We start from the raw sequence: 21,521 nt of genomic DNA on the forward strand, positions 1-21,521 counted from the left end.
TATGTGAAATGGTCTAAGGATGTGGTATTATTGGTAGAATTTATCTTAAGAGCTTTATGAATTATTTAGATGCATTTATTGGATTGTTAATGACCCAAAGGGTTCCCATACATTTTTCAGTCATACTTCACTACATTTTATAATGAAATTATATGTTATAATTGTATTCATGAATTTGGGAATCTGCAAAGATCTCAAGACATAACCCTCAAGAATGTTGAGGGTCTACTAAATTTTAGAGGTCTTAGATGTGCCCCTTACTCTCTATTTCCAAAATTATAGGCTTAACCCAAATTGTAACCAGCTGGATAACTGCTTGTCTCCTTAATTACCACCAAGCCCTCTTCTCCACGGTAATAAGAAAATATGTTCCCTCTGGGATGTTCAGATTATGTAACTCCGCTATTCTCAAACCTATAGTATACCACTCCTACAGCATGTCAAATGCAAATAATACTCTTGATTGTGAGTGAACTTTTAGGCTTTGCACCAAATTCCTGCACTCTATGACTTATCATTGCTCATTTTTCTGAACATTCTTAGTTCTTCACTGTGGCTTCCCTTTCCTAAACCTAGGTTCTTTCCTGGTACCTCCACATTATCATTTAGGTCTGGAGAAGCACAATTAAAGAGACCTCTGTACTTCCTTTCTGCCACATCATATCTTTTCTTTCCTTGCACACACATTCTAGTAAAGACTCACTACCATGAAAATGCCCCTTTTTGCTGGGTGGTTAAGTTAAAATAACATGGCAGGTGGAATGAAACGGACATGGATTTGAATCCATCTCTATTACTTAGTAGATGTGTGAGATTGATCAAGTTATTTCATTCATTTCTAAGATCCTCTGACCCTCATTTCTAAATAGGGCTAATATGTCATTCTGTTGTTGTGAGACTTATATTTGAATTTTTCACCTGAATGCCCCTACACACACACACACACACACAGGCTTGCCACCTCAAAGTACCTTCACTTGCCATTTTCCCCACCATCCTTATTTCAGTCAATGTACCCTACAGCTCATTCCAGAAACCTTCACTGCAAAGTCCTATCAATTCCATGACTTATTATCCCTTCTATATATCCCCATGCCTCCATCCACAAAATTACCATTCATATCTTGACTAGACTACTACATTCGCCTCCTAACTATTCTTCCCACTTTTATTCCCTATATGCTCCACTGATTCTCCTCAAAGCTTTCAAATTGATCCTTTTTAAAAGATTAATCAGATTGCATCTGTTACCTGCTTAACCCTTCCAAGGGCTTCCACTTGAATTCAAGATATAAACCAGATCCTATATGATGGCCTTCAAGGTCCTATAAAATTTGGCCCCAGACTACCTCTCTGGCCTCACTTCCTACCACTTCCTTCAATCTCGACCACCAATTCCCCATTCCTTAATTATAACTGGTCTCTCTGCTTCCATTCTTATCTACCTTAACACAGATGTTTTATCAACATATTAGCCTAGTCATCACAAAGTGTTAAAATGCAACATTGCTATAATTGCCTAGTTATTTAACTACAGCACTTTAAAAAATCCATATTTCCACAGACTATTATAAATACTTCAAAACCATTTCTAAAGCAAGAGATTATCTGAAGACTTTGGAAATATAATTATAATTATTTTCTGTTATTGTTTATAATTACAGTCTTTTAAACTGTTTCTAATATGTTCATATGAATTTTCAGCACATTTTCCAGTACAAATGAGATTTTCAAAGAAAATTCTTACTCATATCATCATAACTTCATTTTTATATGTTCAAAGTTACATCGAATGATCCTCCTGCCTTTCTTTTTCTCACCTTAGCATAAACCTTGGAAAGACAGAGCTATCAGTAGCATTGGGGAATCTTGGATTAATGAACTGTTTTAATCCTTTTCCCTAGCCTATCTGCCTCTTCTTGATGCCATAGAGAAGATAGTGAATAATTTCTGCCTAAATCTTGCCTTGCTAATATAATGTTTTTACCTTAGTCTTAACCTCCTAGATCTATCTTCCAATGTCTGCTGAGTTACACATCTGTCCCTGTGTCTCCATGTACTATCATATTAAGCTTTGAGTAGGACATACTAGAGAAAGAAGATACTACCATCACTATCAGCACCAAGAGTATGTACTGAGTATCATACTAGGTACTTTACATATACTACCTATAATCTTCACAACTGCAGTATAAGCATAGGAACTATATTATTATTCTATTCACATAGTTGCAGAGACAAAGAGTCAGAACAATTAAGCAACTTATCCAAGATCAGAGGTCTTGAAAAAAAAAAAAAAACAAAAAAACAAAATTTTAACTTAGCACCATCTTTGGCTAGGACTATATACCAACAAATATCCAAGACAGGTAATATAGCATGGAGTTGAACAGCACTGGTTCTAGAGTCAGACTGCCTGTGTTTAATTCCAGACTATCAATTACTGACTGTGTAATCTTGGGCAAGTTAACCTTTCTGGGCTTCAGGGCCCTCATCTGTAAAATGTGGATTATAACAGTGCCTATGTCTCATAGAGTTGTTGTGATGATTAAAAGACTTAATACACATGACAGGTGCATGGTAAGGGATAAATGGTAAGTTGCATTAAGTGAATTTCAATGAGCATGATGGTATCTAATCATTCACTGGTTAGAGGACAAAGAGAAAATTAACCTCACCAGATTAAGACAACATTACACGTCTGTATTTGGAGAAAGTTCAAAGCTTGACTGGCAAATGAGAGTTGATGTTTCCATACTCCTAGACAAACACTGGACATTTTTCTAGTCTTAAAATATTTCCCCAGACATATATTGCTTCCTCTTTCAAATGTATATCATCAGAACCTCCTTTTAAATGGCCTTTTTCAAATTTGCTAACTTAATGAATATGCAGTCTGCCCTCCACTCTTCAGGAAAATATTGGCAACCACACTGACTTAATGGCTCTTTATGACTAAGGAAGCATATTGGACTCCTAACTTCAGAAAATCTACTTGTGGTATCTTCTCAGTTATATCTTGTGGTATCTTCTCAGTATCTTCCTGTAAGAAGTTTTTGAATCACTGTTCTCAGGGAGATCTCTGGGTGCTCTTAGATATTCCTGGGGCCTTTTTAAGTTCAGAAATAGGACTCCAGCTGATAACACTCAAGTGCTCACCTCATTTTAAATCACTGAATCACACTAAGATTTTTGTGGGTTGTAAATGGTAAAGAAACAGGTGTCAACATTTCTAATACTCTCTGTTATTTAAATAATTCAAGAAGAACAGTAAAATAATATGTTCCTAGTGGCTCGGTAACCCTAAATTATGTTCCTGGAAATACTTTGGGCAGTGAACATGTGGCTTATCTACAAGATATCTCAAGATTTGGAATGTGTAAAAATATTTAATATGCTTTTCTTATTCCTTTGTTAAATTCGAAATAATAGCCTCACTTCACAGTGTCAAAAGCTGAAGGTCAATGAGGTTATGATTGGTTTGAATACTAAGGTATGCATTATTATAAGTATGTATTAGACTATGAATACAAAGGTATGTATTATTACTAAATATTATGTTAAATATGGTACCCAAAGTTATTATTATTATTGCTGCATAACAAATCACCCCAAAATGTAATGGTTTTAAAAAAACATTTATTCCTCCTATGGTTTCTGTGGGTCAGGGGTTTCTGAAAGGGCTCAGCTGAATAGTTCTGACTGCTTCAGTCTCAGATGTGATTGTGGTCAGATGGTGGTTAGAGCTGGAATTGCAGGGGTTCTGGCTGAAGCAGTAGGGTGCAAGCCAGGTATTTTTTCCACCACATGTAGTCTCCACATGGTATAATCTGGGCATCCTCATGGCACTGCATGGTGGCCTTGAGACACTTGTTTATGTGGCAGCTCAGGGCTACAAGCAGGTATCCAAAAGAACCAGACATTATATCACTTTTTATGGACTAGTCTCAGAAGTTACATTGCATCATGTCTGCTATAGTCACAAGCCCATCCAAATTTAAGGGAAGGCAACAAAGAGCCCACTTCTCCATGGGAAAAGTGTCCACATTACTTTGTAAGAAGAATGTGTGGGATGGGAGATACTGTTGCAATCATCTTTAGAAAATACAATCTGTCACACTTGGCATTTATACTTTATATATTGTTGATTTATATATCATATTTAAATAAGCTGGTTTTTGATGTTTTGATAAGTTGTTTGCTTTCATACAAAAGACATAATTGAGTGGGTAGACCTGCTTTCCTACATCCACTCAGAACCATAGAAAAACCTACTGACACCAGGAAGGCATGGCTAAAGAACCACTATAAACAATTTTCCAAACCTCTTTGATTGTGGAGACTTTTTACATGGCACTGATAGCAACATTTTCTGAAACAATATCATCTGAGATATAGTTTGAAAGATTCTGCCATGATCCAACAGCAACAACTTTCTTCAAGGATTTACTATTTTCCAATTACAAATGCCCCATTTTAATATTATCAACGTATCTCCTAACATACCTCTAGTCAAAAATTACAATGAGAAATGCTATTTCTTCTGTGTTCCCATTATGTGTAGATAGGTTGCTTTGTTATGTTGAGATTTATTGTTGGATGTTATCTGTCACTGATAAATATACTTTCTAATTGAATTTCATATCTTTAGTATTAAACATGATTTAGCACATGATATCAATTTGCATTTCCAGTGAAGGGGGAAAAAGCGAAAATTCATTGCTAGACATCTAGTAAGAAATTACCTTAGTGTGTACACGATTTATCTGCTTCATTCTATGTCATAAATGATGGGCATATCCCCTGTGATCCAAAACCTTGGAAATTAATGTTTTTTAATACCTTAATAGCATAGTATACAGATCACAACATTTAAGAGAAAGCAAATAAATCTATCATTTACTATTTTAGGACTATTTTACCTAGAGACTAATTTGAAATGTTTTAATTGATATCTTCAATGTATTTTTGTTCAATTAGAGGTTTAAATGAGAGCTTAGAGCAATGGTGACCTTTAAATATCCTATTCATTTTAAGACTGCAGTAGATGATTCTAAACTAATTAATTATAACCATCACAAGTAAATGAGTTATTAGCATTCGTGAATTCTATAACAGCCAATTTGTTCCTGTTACCAAACTCTTGAAGTATCTATTTTATAATTTCTCAGAGATGTAACCATAGGAACTAAGTGGTTGACAACATAAACCTTTACAATTAATGAGGGTAAGTTTTCACCTTTATGAATTATGTTGAAATGTACACAGAATCCAGGTAATATACCTCAAGGACTACTGTTTTGTTCAAAGTTAAAATGTTGTCTTACAGCTCTCAACTTCCTAGGATTCATTTATTCAAGAAGCATTTGCAGAGTACTTGCTTTGTTCCAGGTATGTTAGATGCCCAGTTAAATACCATGAGGGATAAAATAGGAATCAAACACTGTCATTACCATCCAGAAGCTTAAAACACAGGAGGAGAGGTACAACATTTATGCAGGTTAGTGCACTATCACGCTAAATGTGTTTGTTAAGTGTCATAGAGAGAAAGAAACCAAGTTGTTTCCTTGTAAAAATCATTTTTGCACAACTAATAGGATGTAGTAATTTATTATATTTGCCACCTCTTACCCCACAAAAAGCTATGAACATGCAAATAAAATACCTTTGATCTATAGTTCTTGCAATACAGTAAAATATGTAAAATTGATTAAGGCTTTGATCAAGAAAGCTTATCAATTCTCTCCTTCATTTATAAATGGCCTAAAGATGAGAACTGCATCCCTCTTTACCCTCAACCCCATGCATACTTCTCTCTTGGAATATATCTATACTTACTTATTTACTTCTTTATTTATTTGTGTCTCTGTATACATATATATTATATGTACATATATGTATAAATATGTATCTACTTATAAATATATATTTATATATACATATACAATATAGATATATAAATATTCATATCTCAAGAAAGGAGTGTGATATATATTATTAATCAAGTAAATTTATTTAGCATACTAAATTATAAATAGATAGGTAGATAGATAGATAGATAAATAGATAGAGATAGAGATAGACATCTCCTAAGGGAAGAATGCGAGGGCTATGTATAAACACATATATACAATGGAAGGAAAGAAGAAAGGAAAACAGATAAAAAAGGAAGGGAGTAAGTCTAGCATCTTTCCAGAATCAGGGAATTGAATGACACATAACAATAGAACCAGAGAATTATTTCTTACTAACCACTGCTGCTACCTAAAAGACGTGATTCAATAATCTCCAAGATTTCATAGCAATCACATCATCTAATTGATTTGTCAATGTTATGGTTTTAATTGTATTAACAATACTTATCCAAATAAACAACTAGATATCCAAAGCACTGACTCAATTATGCCCTCTATTTCTGCCATGTAAGTATAGTCATGGTGTTTCTTCTCTAAATTTATAGATCTCAGTCATGAACTATAAAGCTTTTAGAGCATTGAGTCAATATATTGGTATAATAAACTTTGCTAGTTCTTCCATAGTATTGCAGAACAGGGTTAATTTATGTCAGGGACAAGAGATGTTCCTTATAGTTCTTGTATTGAATGTATATATTTTGAATTACTTTTTGCCTTGGCTTTCATTATAACACATGAGATATACTCCTTGGGGAAAAAATAAATAAAACCAAATAAAATAGAAGGGCTACAGAGGGGAATGAAGAACCACATTATATGATTTAAAACCATGTATTTAAGAAGAAAATGTTAATGCTATTAAACTATGGTGCTTAAATTTATTCACAGCCCACAAAAACTTTAGAATTCCTAGAAGAATAAGACAAAGACCTCATAGCTTCATTAAATTCACTAGGAAAAAATACACTCAACTCACACCAACCAACTCTTCTTTCTCAAGTTCCTAGAGTTGAATGCATGTGGCTTTTGAAGTCATGTTTCCTGGCCACTTTTGTGGATGCCACCAGCTTATTTCTAAATACAACATGGGAGAGAATGGAGATGAGAACAGGTGAACATGAAAGAGCCAAGGAATGAGAAGAATAGACAGTTGATAAAAAGAAAACAATAATTCTTATAACACACAAGTGTTAAGTAAGTAACGGCAGGAGGCACAGGAGCGATGCTGGAGATTTAAAGAAACTTACAAAGTAAAGAAAAAATTCTAAGGAGGTGGCCAAGATGGCTAACTAGAAGCAGTTAGTGTTCATGGCTCTCACAGATAGGAACGGAAGGGGTGAGTAAATAAAGAACCTTCAAATGAAACATCCAGGAACCCACACTGGGACTAATCAAGGAAACAAATTGACCCACGGAGAACAGAGAAATGCAAGGCAGGACAACAGCCCCCACCAGGAGCAACTTGGAGCCAAGGGAACCTCCCTCACTCAGGAAAAGGGTGAGTGAATGTGTGACCCTGGGAATCCACACTACTCCTACAGATATTAGCAACCCTCAGGTTGTCAGGAGATCCCATCATGAACCCACTCCACCAGAGCCTTCAGTCTGTCACATAGAGCTACATGGAGTCTTGGCAGAGCAGCTTCTCAGGCACACATGGAGACCCAGGAGCCTTAGATACTTGGGCTTTCCAGCAGAAGTAACTGCAGCTCTGGCATGCGGGAGGTAAGATCCCCATACATACCCATGGGAAAGAGGCTAAATCAAGGAGGCTGAGCAGTGACAGTCTGCAGGCCCCACTTCCACCACACCTCACAGGATAGACCCACTGTCTTGGAATTCCAGCCAGCCACCAGTAGCAGCATTGCATCTCCCTGGGATGAGCTCCGTGGGGGCAGGGCAGGCGATCTGCAATCTTTGCTGTTTGGGTGACCTTGTCAGTCCTTCCAGCCTTCCGGCTTTGGAAAGGACAGGCCCACCTGAGGTGGAAGGGATCCCGCAGCACAGCATAGCTGTTACTAAAAAACGTGGCCAGACTGCTTTTTTAAGCAGGTCCCCAATCCTGTTCCTGCTTATTGGGTGGGATCTCCCAACTGGGGCCTCCAGCCACCCTGCTGGTGTTCTCCACCTGACAGAGATTTGAAGACTCTCTGGGGTGGAGCTCCCAGAGGGAGGGATGGTCCTCTATCTATGCTGTTTGAGCAACTTAGCTGTTCCAGCCTTCAGGATTTGGAGTGTCCAAGCCAACCGGGCAAAAGGGATCCCCCAGCACAGCACAGCTGGCTCCACAAAAAGATGGCCAAGCTATTGTATTAAGCAGGTTCTTAATCTCATTCCCCCTCCCTGAGTGGGATCTCTCAACCAGGGCCTCCAGCCACCCTTGCTGGTGTTCTCCAGCCAGCAGAGATTTGAAGCCTCCCTGGGATGAAGCTCCCAAAGACAGGGATGGGCCACCATTTTTGCTGTTGGAGTGACTTAGACATTCCAGCCTTGGGGCTTTGGAGGGTCTGAGCCAACCAGAGGAGGAGGCAGTCCCCCAATACAGCACAGCTGCTCTGTGAAAACGTGGCCAGGCTGCTTTTTAAAGCAGGTCCCTAATCCCATCTCTCCTCACTGAATGGGATCTCCCATCTGGGGTCTCCAGCCACCCCCATCAGTGCTCTCCAGCCAACATAGATTTGAAATCTCCCTGGGACAGAGCTCCAAGAAGGAGGGGTGGGCTGCCATCTTTGTTGTTTGGGTGACTTGGCTATTCCAGCCTTTAGATTTTGGAGAGTCAAAGGTGACCAGGGGCTGTTGTAGGCTGCCAGCACAGCACAGTAGCCCTACACAAATGTGGCCATATCAACATTTTTTTTTTTTTAGATGGAGCCTCACTCTGTTGCCCAGGCTGGAGTGCAGTGGCATGGTCTCAGCTCACTGCAACCTCTGCCTCCCAGGTTCAAGCAATTCTCCTGCCTCAGCCTCCCAAGTAGCTGGGATTACAGGTGCCCACCACCACGCCTGGCTATTTTTGTATTTTTAGTAGAGACAGGGTTTCACCACATTGGCCAGGCTGGTCTCGAACTCCTGACCTCAGGTGATCCACCTGCCTCGGCCGCCCAAAGTGTTGGGATTACAGGCGTGAGCCGCCGCTCCCACCCCAGACAACGTTTTTAAGTAGGTCCCTGATCCTGATCCTCATCATCGGGTGTGGCCTCCCAACTAGGATCTCCAGCTACCCCCACCAGTGCTCTCCGGCTAACATAGGTTTCAAATCTCCCTGGGATGAAGCTTCCAGAGGGAGGGGCAGTCTGCCATCTTTGCTGTTTGGGTGATTAGCTATTCCAGCCTTCAGGCTTTGGAGTATCTGAGCAAACTGGGGACTGAAGTGGACCCCCAGCACAGCATAGCTGCTCTATGAAAACACGTCCAGAATGGTTTTCTGAGTGGGGCACCAATCGTATTCCTCCTCACTGGGTGGGACATCCCATTTGGGGTATCCAGCCACCTCCTATAGGTGTGTTCAGGCAAGCAACAGGTCTGTACCTCCCTGGAACAGAGGTCCCAAAGGGAGAGGCAGGCTGCCATCTTTGCTGTTTCACAGCCTTCACTGGTGATACCTCCAGGTACTGGAAAATCTGAGGTGAATGCAGACAGAAGCGGGCCCCCAGCATACTGCAGCAATCCTGTGGAAAAGCAGCCAGACTATTACATGGGTGGCTGTTCCCGTATCTCCTCACTAGGCAAATACTCCAGGCCTGGGCCTCCAAACACCCCCCCATCCAACCAGAGCTATCGAGCCAGTAGCAACCTGACAACTCCCTGGAAAGAGCATCTAGAGGCAACTGAAAGTGTCTGCCACTGCCTCTGCAGTGGAACTCCCCTTGCTGCCCTCAGACTAGCAAGGGAGCAAAGACCTTGACTTCCTTATCCATGCCACCAAGAAGCTGCAGTCAACCCAAGGAGAGGAGGCTAGTTCATTTCCCATGTGTCCCACTGTATTAGTCCATTTTCACACTGCTATAAAGAACTACCTGAGACTGGGTAATTTATGAAGAAAAGAGGTTAATTGACTCACAGTTCCACAGGTTTAACAGGAAGTATGGCTGGGATCATTTAGGAATCTTATAATCATGGCAGAAGGCAAAGGGGAAGCAAGAACCTTCACATGATGGTAGGAGAAAGAGAGCATGAGGGGTGAAATGCCACACACTTTTAAACAACCAGATCTCATGAGAACTCACTCACTATCCTAAGAACAGCAAGGGGAAAGGCCACCCCCATGCTTTGATCACCTCCCACCAGGCCCCTCCTACAACATGTGGGGATTACATTTCAAGATGAGATTTCAGTGGGGACACAAAGCCAAACCATATCTTTCCACTCTGGCCCCTCCCAAATCTAATGTCCTTCTTACATTTTAAAATACAATCATTCCTTCCCAACAGTTCTCAGAAGTCTTAACTCATTCCAGCATTAACTCAACTGCAAGTCCAAAGTTTCCTCTGAAACAAGGCAAGTCCCTTTTGCCCATAAGCCTATAAAAATAAAAAAAAATTAGTTACTTCCAAGATAAAATGGAGCTACAGGAATTGGGTAAATGCTCCCATTCCAATAGAAGATATCGGCCAAAACAAAGGGGATACAGGCCCCATGCAGTTCCAAAACCCATCAGGGCACTCATTTCATCTTTAAATTCTAAAATAATCTCCTTTGACTCCATGTTTCACATCCAAGGCACACTGGTGCAAGGGGTGGGCTCCCAAGGCCTTAGACCGCACCATGTCTGTGGCTCTGCAGCGTACAGTCCATGTGGCTGCTTTTACTGGCTGGCATTGAGTGCCTGTGGCTTTTCCAGACACAGTGCAAGCTGTCAGTGGGTCTCCCATTATGGGTTCCAGATGATGGTGGCCCTCTTCTCACAGCTCCACTAAGCAGTGCCCCAGTGGGGACTCTGTAGGGACTCCAACCCCACATTTCCCCTCTGCATTGCCCTAGTAGAGGTCCTCCATGAGGTCTCTCTCCCTACAGCAGACTTCTGCCTGGACATGCAGGCATTTCCATACATCCTTTGAATTCTAGGTGGAGGTTCCCAAATCTTAACTCTTGCATTTTGTGCACTTGCAGGCCCAACACCATGTGGAAGCCATATCTTGGGGCTTGCACCCTCTGAAGTACTGACCTGAGCTGTACCTTTGCCTCTTTTCAGCACAGAAGGAGCTGGAGTGTTTGGGACACAGTGTGCCAGGTCCTGAGGCTGCACAGAGTAGCAGGGCCCTGGGCCCAGCCCATTAATCGATTTTTCCCTCCTAGGCCTCTAAGCCTGTGATGGGAGGGGCTGCTGCAAAGATCTCTGACATGCTCTGGAGACATTCTCCCCATTGTTGTGGCTATTAACATTTGGCTCCTTGTCACTTATGCAAATTTCTGCAGCCAGCTTGAAGTTCTTCCCAGAAAAATGGGTTTTTCTTTTCTACCACATGGCAAGGCTGCAAATTTTCCAAATTTTTATGCTCTGCTTCTGTTTTAAGTGTAAGTTCCCATCTCAAACCATCTCTTTGTGAATACATATGACTGTATGCTGTTAGGAGCAGCAAGGTTAAATCTTGAATGCTTTGCTGCTTAGAAATTTCTTCTAGCACATACCCACAGATCCTAGAGCAGGGGCACAATGCCACCAGTCTCTTTGCTGAAGAATAGCAAGAGTCACCTTTGCTCCACTTCCCAACAAGTTCCCCACCTCCATCTGAGACTACCTCAGCCTGGACTTCAGTGTCTATATCACTATCAGCATTTTGGTCAAAACCATTCAACAGGTCTCTAGGAAGTTCCAAACTTTCCACATCTTCCTGTCTTCTGAGTCATCCAAACTATTACAACCACTGCTCATTACCCACTACCAAAGTTGCTTCCACATTTTCAGGTTATCTTTATAGCAGTACCTCACTGCTGGTACCAATATTCTGTTTTAGTTTATTCTCACAGTGCTATAAATAACTACCTGAGACTGGGTAATTTATGAAGAAAAGATGTTTAATTCACTCACAGTTCTGCAGGCTTAAGAGAAAGTATGATCTGGAGGCCTCAGGACACTTACAATGATGGCAGAAGGTGAAGGGAAAGCAAGGACCTTCTTCACAAGGTGGCAGGAGAGAGAGAGAATGAGAGATGTGTGAAGCACCACATACTTTTAAACAACCAGATCTAGTGAGAACTCACTAACACAAGAACAGCAGGGGGTAGTCCACCCCCATGATTCAATCACCTCCCACCAGGTACCACCCCCAACATGTGGGGATTACAATTTGAGATGAGATTTGGGTGGGGACCGAGAGCCAAACTATGTCACCCACATACACCCCACTGCTCATCACCAGACAGGGAACCCATAGATGGGCCCACAGCACAGACCCTCCATCCTGGGCTGATTGCACAGAGTGATTGCTGACCTGCATCTCTCTGGGGTGGAGCCCACAGGAGACAAGCAAATGGCCACAACCACTACCAAGGTCCCTTTCTCTGCTGTCTCCAAGTTGGGGAAGAAAAATAAATACTGAGATCACCCAAGAGCTGCAGTGAGCAGCCCAGGAGTGCCAAGCTGTGATCTAGAGGCAGCACTCAAGGGAGAGAGAAAGTCATATCTCCAGGGCATTGAGAAGAAACCCCACTGCAACTGTGAGGAAACATAGGGAAGCCATACAACCAAGCAAGAGTCTACCAACTAAGCAATAAGCCTAAGTACCACCTACTGGATCACACTTCAATGCTTGAACACCAAAAATACCTCACTAGCATACCCCCCTCTGAAACCAGACATAAGACATCAACTTCAAATAAAGACCCTACACAAACCCTTGGCCTGGTGAAAACATTCAGAATAGAAGTCTATTGACTGTACTCAGTCTACATTGCAGTTTTAGCAATATACAAACACAGGAACTCTAGTAACTCAAATGGCCAGAGTGCCATATGTCCTCTAGATGACTGTACCAGCTCACCAGTAAGAGTTCTTAACCAGGGTGAACTGGCTGGAATTATAGAAATAGAATTAAGAATATAGATAGGAATGAAGATCATCAAGATTCAGGAAGATGGCAAAACCTAATCCAAGGAATGTAAGAATCACAGTAAAGTGATACAAGAGCTGAAGGACAAAACAGTCAATATAACAATGATGCTACTGGGTCTGACAGAGATGAATAACATAATACAAGAATTTCACAATGCAATCACAAGTATTAACAAAGCAGAGGAAAGAACATCAGAACATAAAGACTGGTTCTCTGAAATAAGACAATCAGAAAAAAAGAAAAAAAAAGAATAAAAGGAAAGAGTAGAATCTCTGAGAAGTAAGTGATTATATAAAGAGGCCACAGACCGCTGGTAGACATGGCCACTTCCTGCTTACCCCCAGCAACGCTAACATTAAAGCAGTTTATAAGAAGGCAACAAGTTATTCTCTGCTACAGAAGGATTTTGCAAACAACTTGGCACATTCCAAATGATTCTGCTCACAAATACCTGAAGTATTGGGCAAGGCAAGAACTGAAAGGAAACAAAAGTGCCCCCAAAGAGGATACCATCCAGATGATGATTGATTACTCAGGGCAATATGCAGCTCAAGGAGTTAGAAAAAAACACTTGCTTTAGCAAAATCTTAACTATAGCATTATTCTGAAGGATTTTCAAAGTCTCCATGTGTTTTGTTGCATTTAGGATTAACAATGGACAACAAAAAGCCCAGTGTTACTATTTGTATGTACAGTATTTGGTGATAGAGAGCAAAGGAACACATATCAAAACAGTTGCCTTAACAATGAAAAACATACCCTGCATTTTGAAAATGTTTATGGATGTCTCAGCAGTTTTTAAAAGAAGGAAAAACCACTAACAAATTGCCAGTTAGCACCTGAAAAGATGCATTAGGGAAGTGTAAATCAAAACTACTATGGGGCCAGGGCGCAGTGGCTCATGCTTGTAATCCCAGTACTTTGGGAGGCTGAAGTAGGTGGATCACTTGAGGTCAGGAGTTTGAGACCAGCCTGGCCAACATGGTGAAACCTCATCTCTACTAAAAATACAAAAATTAGCCAGGGGTGGTGGTGCATGCCTGTAGTCCCAGCTACTTGGGAGGCTGAGGCAGAATCACTTGAACCCAGGAAGCAGAGGTTGCAATGAACTGAGATCATGCCACTGAACTCCAGCCTGGGTAACAGAGTGAGACTCCATCTCAAAAAAAAAAAAAAAAAAAAAAAAAAAAAAAAAAAAAACTATGAGATATCACTTCACATTCACTAGAAAGGCTGTAATTAAAAACAGAAATAATAGCAAGTATTGGTGAAGATGTGCAGAAATTGGAACCCTCATACATTACTGGTGGGAATGCAAAATGGTGCAGCTACTTCAGGAAACACACCATCAGTTCATCAAAAGATGAAACGGAGCTGCCGTATGATTTAGCAATTCTACCCCTAGGCCCATAACCATTATTTGGCAGTAAAAATAAACAAAGGACTGATATATGCTAAACGTGGATAAACTTTGAAAACGTTAAGTGAAAGAAGCCAGCCACAAAACATCACATGATGATTCCATTCATACGAAATGTCCAGAATAGGCAGAAAGATTAGTAGTTACCTAAGCTGGCTATAGGTAGAATGGAGGAACTGCTAATGGGTGTGGGGTTTCTTTTCAGGGTGATGAAAATATCCTACAGTTAGCTTGTGGTGTAGGTTGCACAACTCTGAATATACTCAAATCCATTGAATTGTACATTTTAAGTGAAAGATGTGAATTGTATCTCAATAAAGCTGTTATTAAAAAAAAACTCTGAGGGTGTAGGACTGAAAGTATACTGACACCAGTAGATACCCTGGAACTTTCTCGAAAAATCCTGCATTTTCTCTGAGGGTTGTTCGGGTACATTCTTCACGTGTGTCATGGTTTGATAGAGGACTCATCAAAAAGATCACCACTGGGAATCTAGATCTTTGTTGGTGAGGGAAGAGAAAGAGAAGCTTAATGAGCACATTGAAGCACTTACCAGAAAGAAGAGGGAAGACTTCTGGGTGAAACCTCTGTGAGTACCTTAACATCCACGTGGAAAAAGTAAAAAAAAAAAATTAAGATTCAGGGTGGAGTTCTCCTCCAATGACAGGAAAAAACAAAGATAATTTGAAGAATATGTCAGAGACAAATATATTACAACCAAAGTTGACTTCAGGGCACTTTTGAAGGAGACCAAATATATAACAAATAGTTTAGTTAAAGATGTGAAAGTGAAAGCTTGTGGAAGATGCTGGAATCATCAGTCCTGAAAATTGAAGTCTTCTGTTCATCAACAGAACAGAGCTAAGAAGCTAATCTAAGAATCTGACCAACACCTAAAAGATGTAGACAACATTTTGCAGAATGATAAATAGTATCCAATACTGAACTGTGCCTGAGGAAAGGCATAAACTGAATGTGGATGTTGATAACCTGGACTGTCAGGGTCCATCTCTACCTCCCAGAGCCTCAGAGCCCACAAGACAAAATAATTCTCAATACTGTTCCATTGGGGTAATCTACTAATTCAACATGCTTGCCTGAGCCAATTTTCAGGTTTTTATGTAGATAAGTATTAGTTGACCTATTGCAAAATGATCTGACAAACAGGAGAAGCATTTGTGACGTTTCTAAACAGAGAACACTTTGGAAATATTTTTCTTTGTATGACATGATTGATACACTCAAATACAGGCTATCTCTAGTAAATCTAAAATCTTGAAACTAAAATCATCCTTTTATGGTTATAGAAGTCAGTGATTTAATGATGCTCTTCCTAAGAGTGGTGTGCATAGAAAGGTTTTCAATAAAGAGCATATGTGGTTTGCATTTGCAAGATGCAAATAGCAGACTCCAAGAAAACCTAAGTTGCTTTTTTGGTTCTTTGTTTGTTTGTTTTGTTTTGTTTTTTAGCAGGTAAGGCCAGGTGCAGTGGCTTATGCTGAGGTGGGAGGATCGCTTGAGCCCAGGAGTTTGAGAACAGCCTGGGCAATATAGTGGGACCCTGCCTCTGCAAAACATTAAAAAATTAGCTGGGCAAGGTGACATGTGCCTGTAATTCCAGCTACTCAGGAGGCTGAGGTGGGAAGATTGCATTTAGCCCAGGAGGTTGAGGCTGCAGTGAGCCATGAACATGCCACTGCATTTCAGCCTGGGAACAGAGCACATCCCTCCTTCACCCCACCAAAAAAATAAGGAAAACACTGAAAACTGAATGATCTGTCAGAGGCAAAAATTACTGTAATGGACATGCTTTTATCTTCATCTCTAAAGAACAATTTAATTTGTTCACTTACATGCTTTACTTATCCTCTCTGAATTATAGGCCAATCTTGTTGGTTAACATGAGGGATTTATTTAGCAGTTTCTTCTCAGGTAGGGAGCCATGGTCATTATGAAGTTGGTCTGAATCCAACTGCCAGTGATTTTTATGGAGGAATGAAAAAACAAAACAAAACAAAACTTGCTGATGAAACACACTTTATTCATCATGAAGCAATCTTTGTCAGTACTCTGGATTAGACAACAAATTACTTTCTGGGTATTTCCTGAAAACTGTACTTCTGTTTGAATGTTAAACTTTTGTTCCTAAAGTTTAAGATGTTTGAATGTCAGTTTATGTATTTGAACCATAATAAATTGATAATTTTATATTAAAAAAATTTAAGTACAGAAGCTTTGTAGCAAAAAAAAAAAAGGCCAAATCTATGAATCATTGACATTCCTGAAAGGGTAGGGGGAAAAAAAACAACTTGGAAAACACATTTCAGGATATCATCCAGGAAAACTTCCCCAACCTTGCTAGAGAGACAACAGAGAACTGCAACATTGCACACAAGAAAATCATCCCTAAGACACTTAATCACCAGATTTTCCAAGATTAAAATGAAAGGAAGACTGGTAAATGTAGCTAGAGAGAAAGGTCAAGTCACCTACAAAGGAAACACCATCAGTTTAACAGCAGATGTCTCAGCTGAAACCCTGCAAGGCAGAAGAGATTTGGAGCCCATATTCAACATTCCTAAAGAAAAAAATCTTCCACCAAGAATTTCTTATTCAGCCAAACTCAGTTTCCTAAGTGAAGGAGATATAAGATCCTTTCAGATAAGCAAATGTTGAGGGAGGTTTTTACCACCAGGCCTGCCTTACAAGAGATCTCAAAAGAAGCACTAGATATAAAAAGGAAAGACAACTACCAGCTAGTACAAAAACACACTTAACTAAATAGACCAGGGACACAATGACATGAGATAATCCATACATATCAATACTAAGCTTGAATGTAAATGGGCTAAATGACCCACTTGAAAGACACAGAATGGCAAACTGGATAAAAAAGCAAGACCCAATGGTATGCTGTCTTCAAGAGACCCATTTCATACGAAATGACATCCATAGGCTCAAAATAAAGAGATGGATGAAAATCTACCAAGCAAATGGAAAACAGAAAAAAAAAAAGCAGGGGTTGCAATCGTAGCTGAAGACAAAACCAATTTTAAACCAACAAAGATCAATAAAAACAAAGAAGAGCATTACAAAATGGTAAAGGATTCAATTCAACAAGAAGATCTAACTATCTTAAAAATACATGCACTCAACAAAGGAGCATGCAGATTCATAAAGCAAGTTCTTAGAGACCTAAAAAGAGACATAGATTCCCACACAATAATAGTGGCAGACTTTAACACTCCACTGACAGTATAAGGCAGATCATCAAGGCAGGAAATTAACAAAGACATTCAGGACCTGAATGCAATATTGCACCAAATGGATCTGGTAGACCTCTACAGAACTCTCCACCAAAAACAACAGAATATACATTCTTCTCATCAACATATACACTTAATCTAAAATGGACCACATAATTAGACATAAAACAATCCTCTGGAAATGCAAAATAGCCAAAATCATACCAAACACACTCTCCATAGTGCAATAAAAATATAAATCAAGATTGCTCAAAACCATGCAATACATAGAAATTTAAAAACATGCTCCTGAATGACTTTTGGGTAAATAATGAAATCAAGGCAGAAATCAAGAAGTTCTTTGAAACTAATGAGAACAAAAATACAACATATAAGAATCTCTGGGACATGGCTAAGGCAGTATGAAGAGGGAAATTCATGGCACTAAATGTCCACGTCAAAAATTTAGAAAGATCTCAAATTAACAACCTGATATCACAACTGAAATAATTAGAGAAGCAAGAACAAATCAACCCTAAAGCTAGCAGAAGACAAGAAATGACCAAAATCAGAGATGAACTGAAGGAAATTGAGACATGTAAAACCATTCAAAAGATCAATGAATCCAGTAGTTAGTTTTTTGAAAAAATTAATAAGACATATAGGCCACTAGCTACACTAATAAAGAAGAAAAGAGAGAAGATTCAAAAAGACAGATTTAGAAATAACAAAGGGAATGTTACCACTGAGTCCACAGAAATAAAAATAACCAACAGAAACTACTATAAACAGCTCTATGCACACAAACTAGAAAACGTAGAAGGGATGGATAAATTCTTGAACACAGCACCCTCTCAAGACTGAGTCAGGAAGAAACTGATTTCCTGAACAGAAAAATAACAGGCTCTGAAATTGAATCAGTAATAAATAGACTACCAACCAGAAAAAAAAAAAAAAAACTGGACCTGATAGATTCACACCTGAATTCTACCAGAAGTACAAAGAAGAGCTGGTACCATTCCTATAGAAGCTATTCCAAAAAATTGAGGAGAAGAAATTCCTCCCAAACTCATTCTGTGGCCAGCGTCATCCTGATACCAAAATGTGGCAGAGACACAACAAGAAAAGAAAATTTCAGGCCAATATCCTTGATGAAAATCGATGCAAAAATTCTCAACAAAATACTGGCAAACAGAATCCAGCAGCACATCAAAAACCTAATCCACCTTGATCAAGTAGGATTTATCCCTAGGAGGTAAAGTTGGTTCAACATATACAAATCAATAAATGCAATTCACCACATAAACAAAACTAAAGACAAAAACCATATGATTGTCTTCATAGATGCAGAAAAGGCTTTCAATAAAATCCAACACCATTTATGTTAAAAATTCTCAACAAACTAAATATTTAAGGAACATACCTCAAAATAATAAGAGCCATCTATGAAAATCCATAGCCAGCATCATACTGAATGGGCAAAAGCTGAAAGCATTCCCCTTGAAAACCAGCACAAGAAAAGGATGCCCTTTCTCACCACTCCAATTAAACACAGTATCGAAAGTCCTGGGCAGAGCATTCAGGCAAAAGAAAGAAATAAATGACATCCAAACAGAAAGAGAGGAAGTCAAACTATGTCTGTTTGCAGATGACATGATCCTATATGTAGAAAACCATATAATTTCAGCCCAAAAGCTCCTTAAGCTGTTAAACAACTTCAGTAAAATCTCAGGACACAAAATCAGTGTACAAAATCACTAGCATTCTTATACATCAACAACAGTCAAGCTAAGAACCAAATAAAAAAGCAATACTATTTACAGTCACCACAAAAAGAAAAAAAAATACCTAGGAATACAGCTAACCAGGGAGGGGAAAGATGTCTGAAATGAGAATTACAAAACACTGCTCAAAGAAATTGGAGAAGACACAAACAAATGAAAAAATCTAATCCTCATGGATAGAAAATAACAGTATCATTAAAATGGCTATATTGGCCAAAACAATTTACAGATTCAGTGCTATTACTGCCAAACTACCAATGACATTCTTCACAAAACCAGAAAAAAAACTATTTTAAAATTCGTATGGAAGAAAAATGAGCCCAAATAGCCAAAGCAATTCTAAGGAAAAAATAAAAGTTAGAGTCATCACATTATCTGACTTTGAACTGTTCTACAGAGCTGCAGTAACCAAAGCAGCATAGTACTGGTATAAAAACAGGCACATAGACCAATGGAACAGAATAAAGAGCCCAGAAATAAGGCCACACACATATAACCACCTGATTTTCAACAAAGCTGACAAAAAACAAGCAATGGGGAAAAAGACTTCCTATTCAATATGTGGTGCTGGGATAACTGGCTAGCTATATGCAGAAGACTGAAGCTGGGCTCCTTCCTTACAGCATATACAAAGATCAACTCAAGATAGATTAAATAATTAAATCTGAAACTCAAAGCTACAAAACCCTAAAAGACAATCTAGACCACACCATCCTGGACATAGGAACGGGCAAAGATTTATGATGAAGACACCAAAAGCAATTGGAACAAAAGCAAAAATTGACAAGTGGGACCTAATTAAACTGAAAAACTTCTGCACAGCAAAAGAAACTATCAGCAGAGTAAATAGACAATATAAAGAATAGAAGAAAATATTTGCAAACTATGCATCTGAAAAAAGGTCTTATATCCCACATCTCTAAAGTGGACAAAGGACATGAACAGACACTTTTCAAAAGAAGACACACATATAGCCAACAAGTGTATGAAAAAACGCTCAACATCACTGATGACTAGAGGAATGCAAAACTGAACCACAATGAGATACCACCTTACACCAGTCAGAATGGCTATTATTATAAAGTCGACAAATTAAAGATGCTGGCTAGGTTGTGAAGAAAAGGGAACATTTATAAACTGTTGGTGGGAGTGTAAATTAGTTCAACCACTGTGGGATGCAGTATGGTGATTCCTCAAAGAGCTAAAAGCATAACTATCATTTGACCCAGCTATACCATTACTGGGTGTATTCCCAGAGGAATATAAATCATTCTACCATAAAGACACATGCACATGAATGTTCATTGCAGCACTATTCACAGTAGCAAAAACATGGAATCAACCTAAATGCCCATCAATGACAGATTGGATAAAGAAAATAAGGTATATATACACAATGGAATACTAACCAGCCACAAAAAAAAAAAAAAAAAAAAAAATGAGACCATGTCTTTTGCAGGAACATGGATGGAGCTGGAGGCTATTATCCTCAAGCAAACTAATGCAGGAAGAGAAAACAAAATAATGCATGTTCTCAGTTATAAGTGGGAGTTAAATCATGAGAACTTATGAACACAAAGAAGGAAACAACAGACACTGGGGTCTACCTGAGTGTGGAAGGTGAGAGGAGAGAGAAGAGCAGAAAACATAACTACTGGCTATTGGGCTTAATTCCCAGATGATGAAACAATCTGTACAAGAAAGCTCCGTGACATGAGATTACCAATGTAACAAACTTTCACATGTACTCCTGAACCTAAAATAAAAGTTATAAAAAGAAAAAAATCTGTTAAATATCAGCACAGTATACAATGTATTTTGTCAAAGTATGAATTTGAGATATTCTAAAGTTCTAATTGTTTGTTATCAAAGTTCCATTTGAAAATACTAGGTTTCTCATTTGCTAAATGCAATGACCCTTTAGTCTTCTTCTCTTCATAAATCTTTTTTTTTTTTCATAAATCAAGGGAGGGAGATGCCTAAATATTCTTTAATGGTCACTTCTCCCACTATCACATTTTTCTCTCTGTCAGCCACTTTGATATTAGTTCAAATAGCCCTGTAATGTTGTTCCTTCTGTTGATTTAATCAATACATAGGTTTAG

Source organism: Symphalangus syndactylus, chromosome X (assembly GCF_028878055.3).
Source record: "Symphalangus syndactylus isolate Jambi chromosome X, NHGRI_mSymSyn1-v2.1_pri, whole genome shotgun sequence".
Classification (NCBI taxonomy): domain Eukaryota; kingdom Metazoa; phylum Chordata; class Mammalia; order Primates; family Hylobatidae; genus Symphalangus; species Symphalangus syndactylus.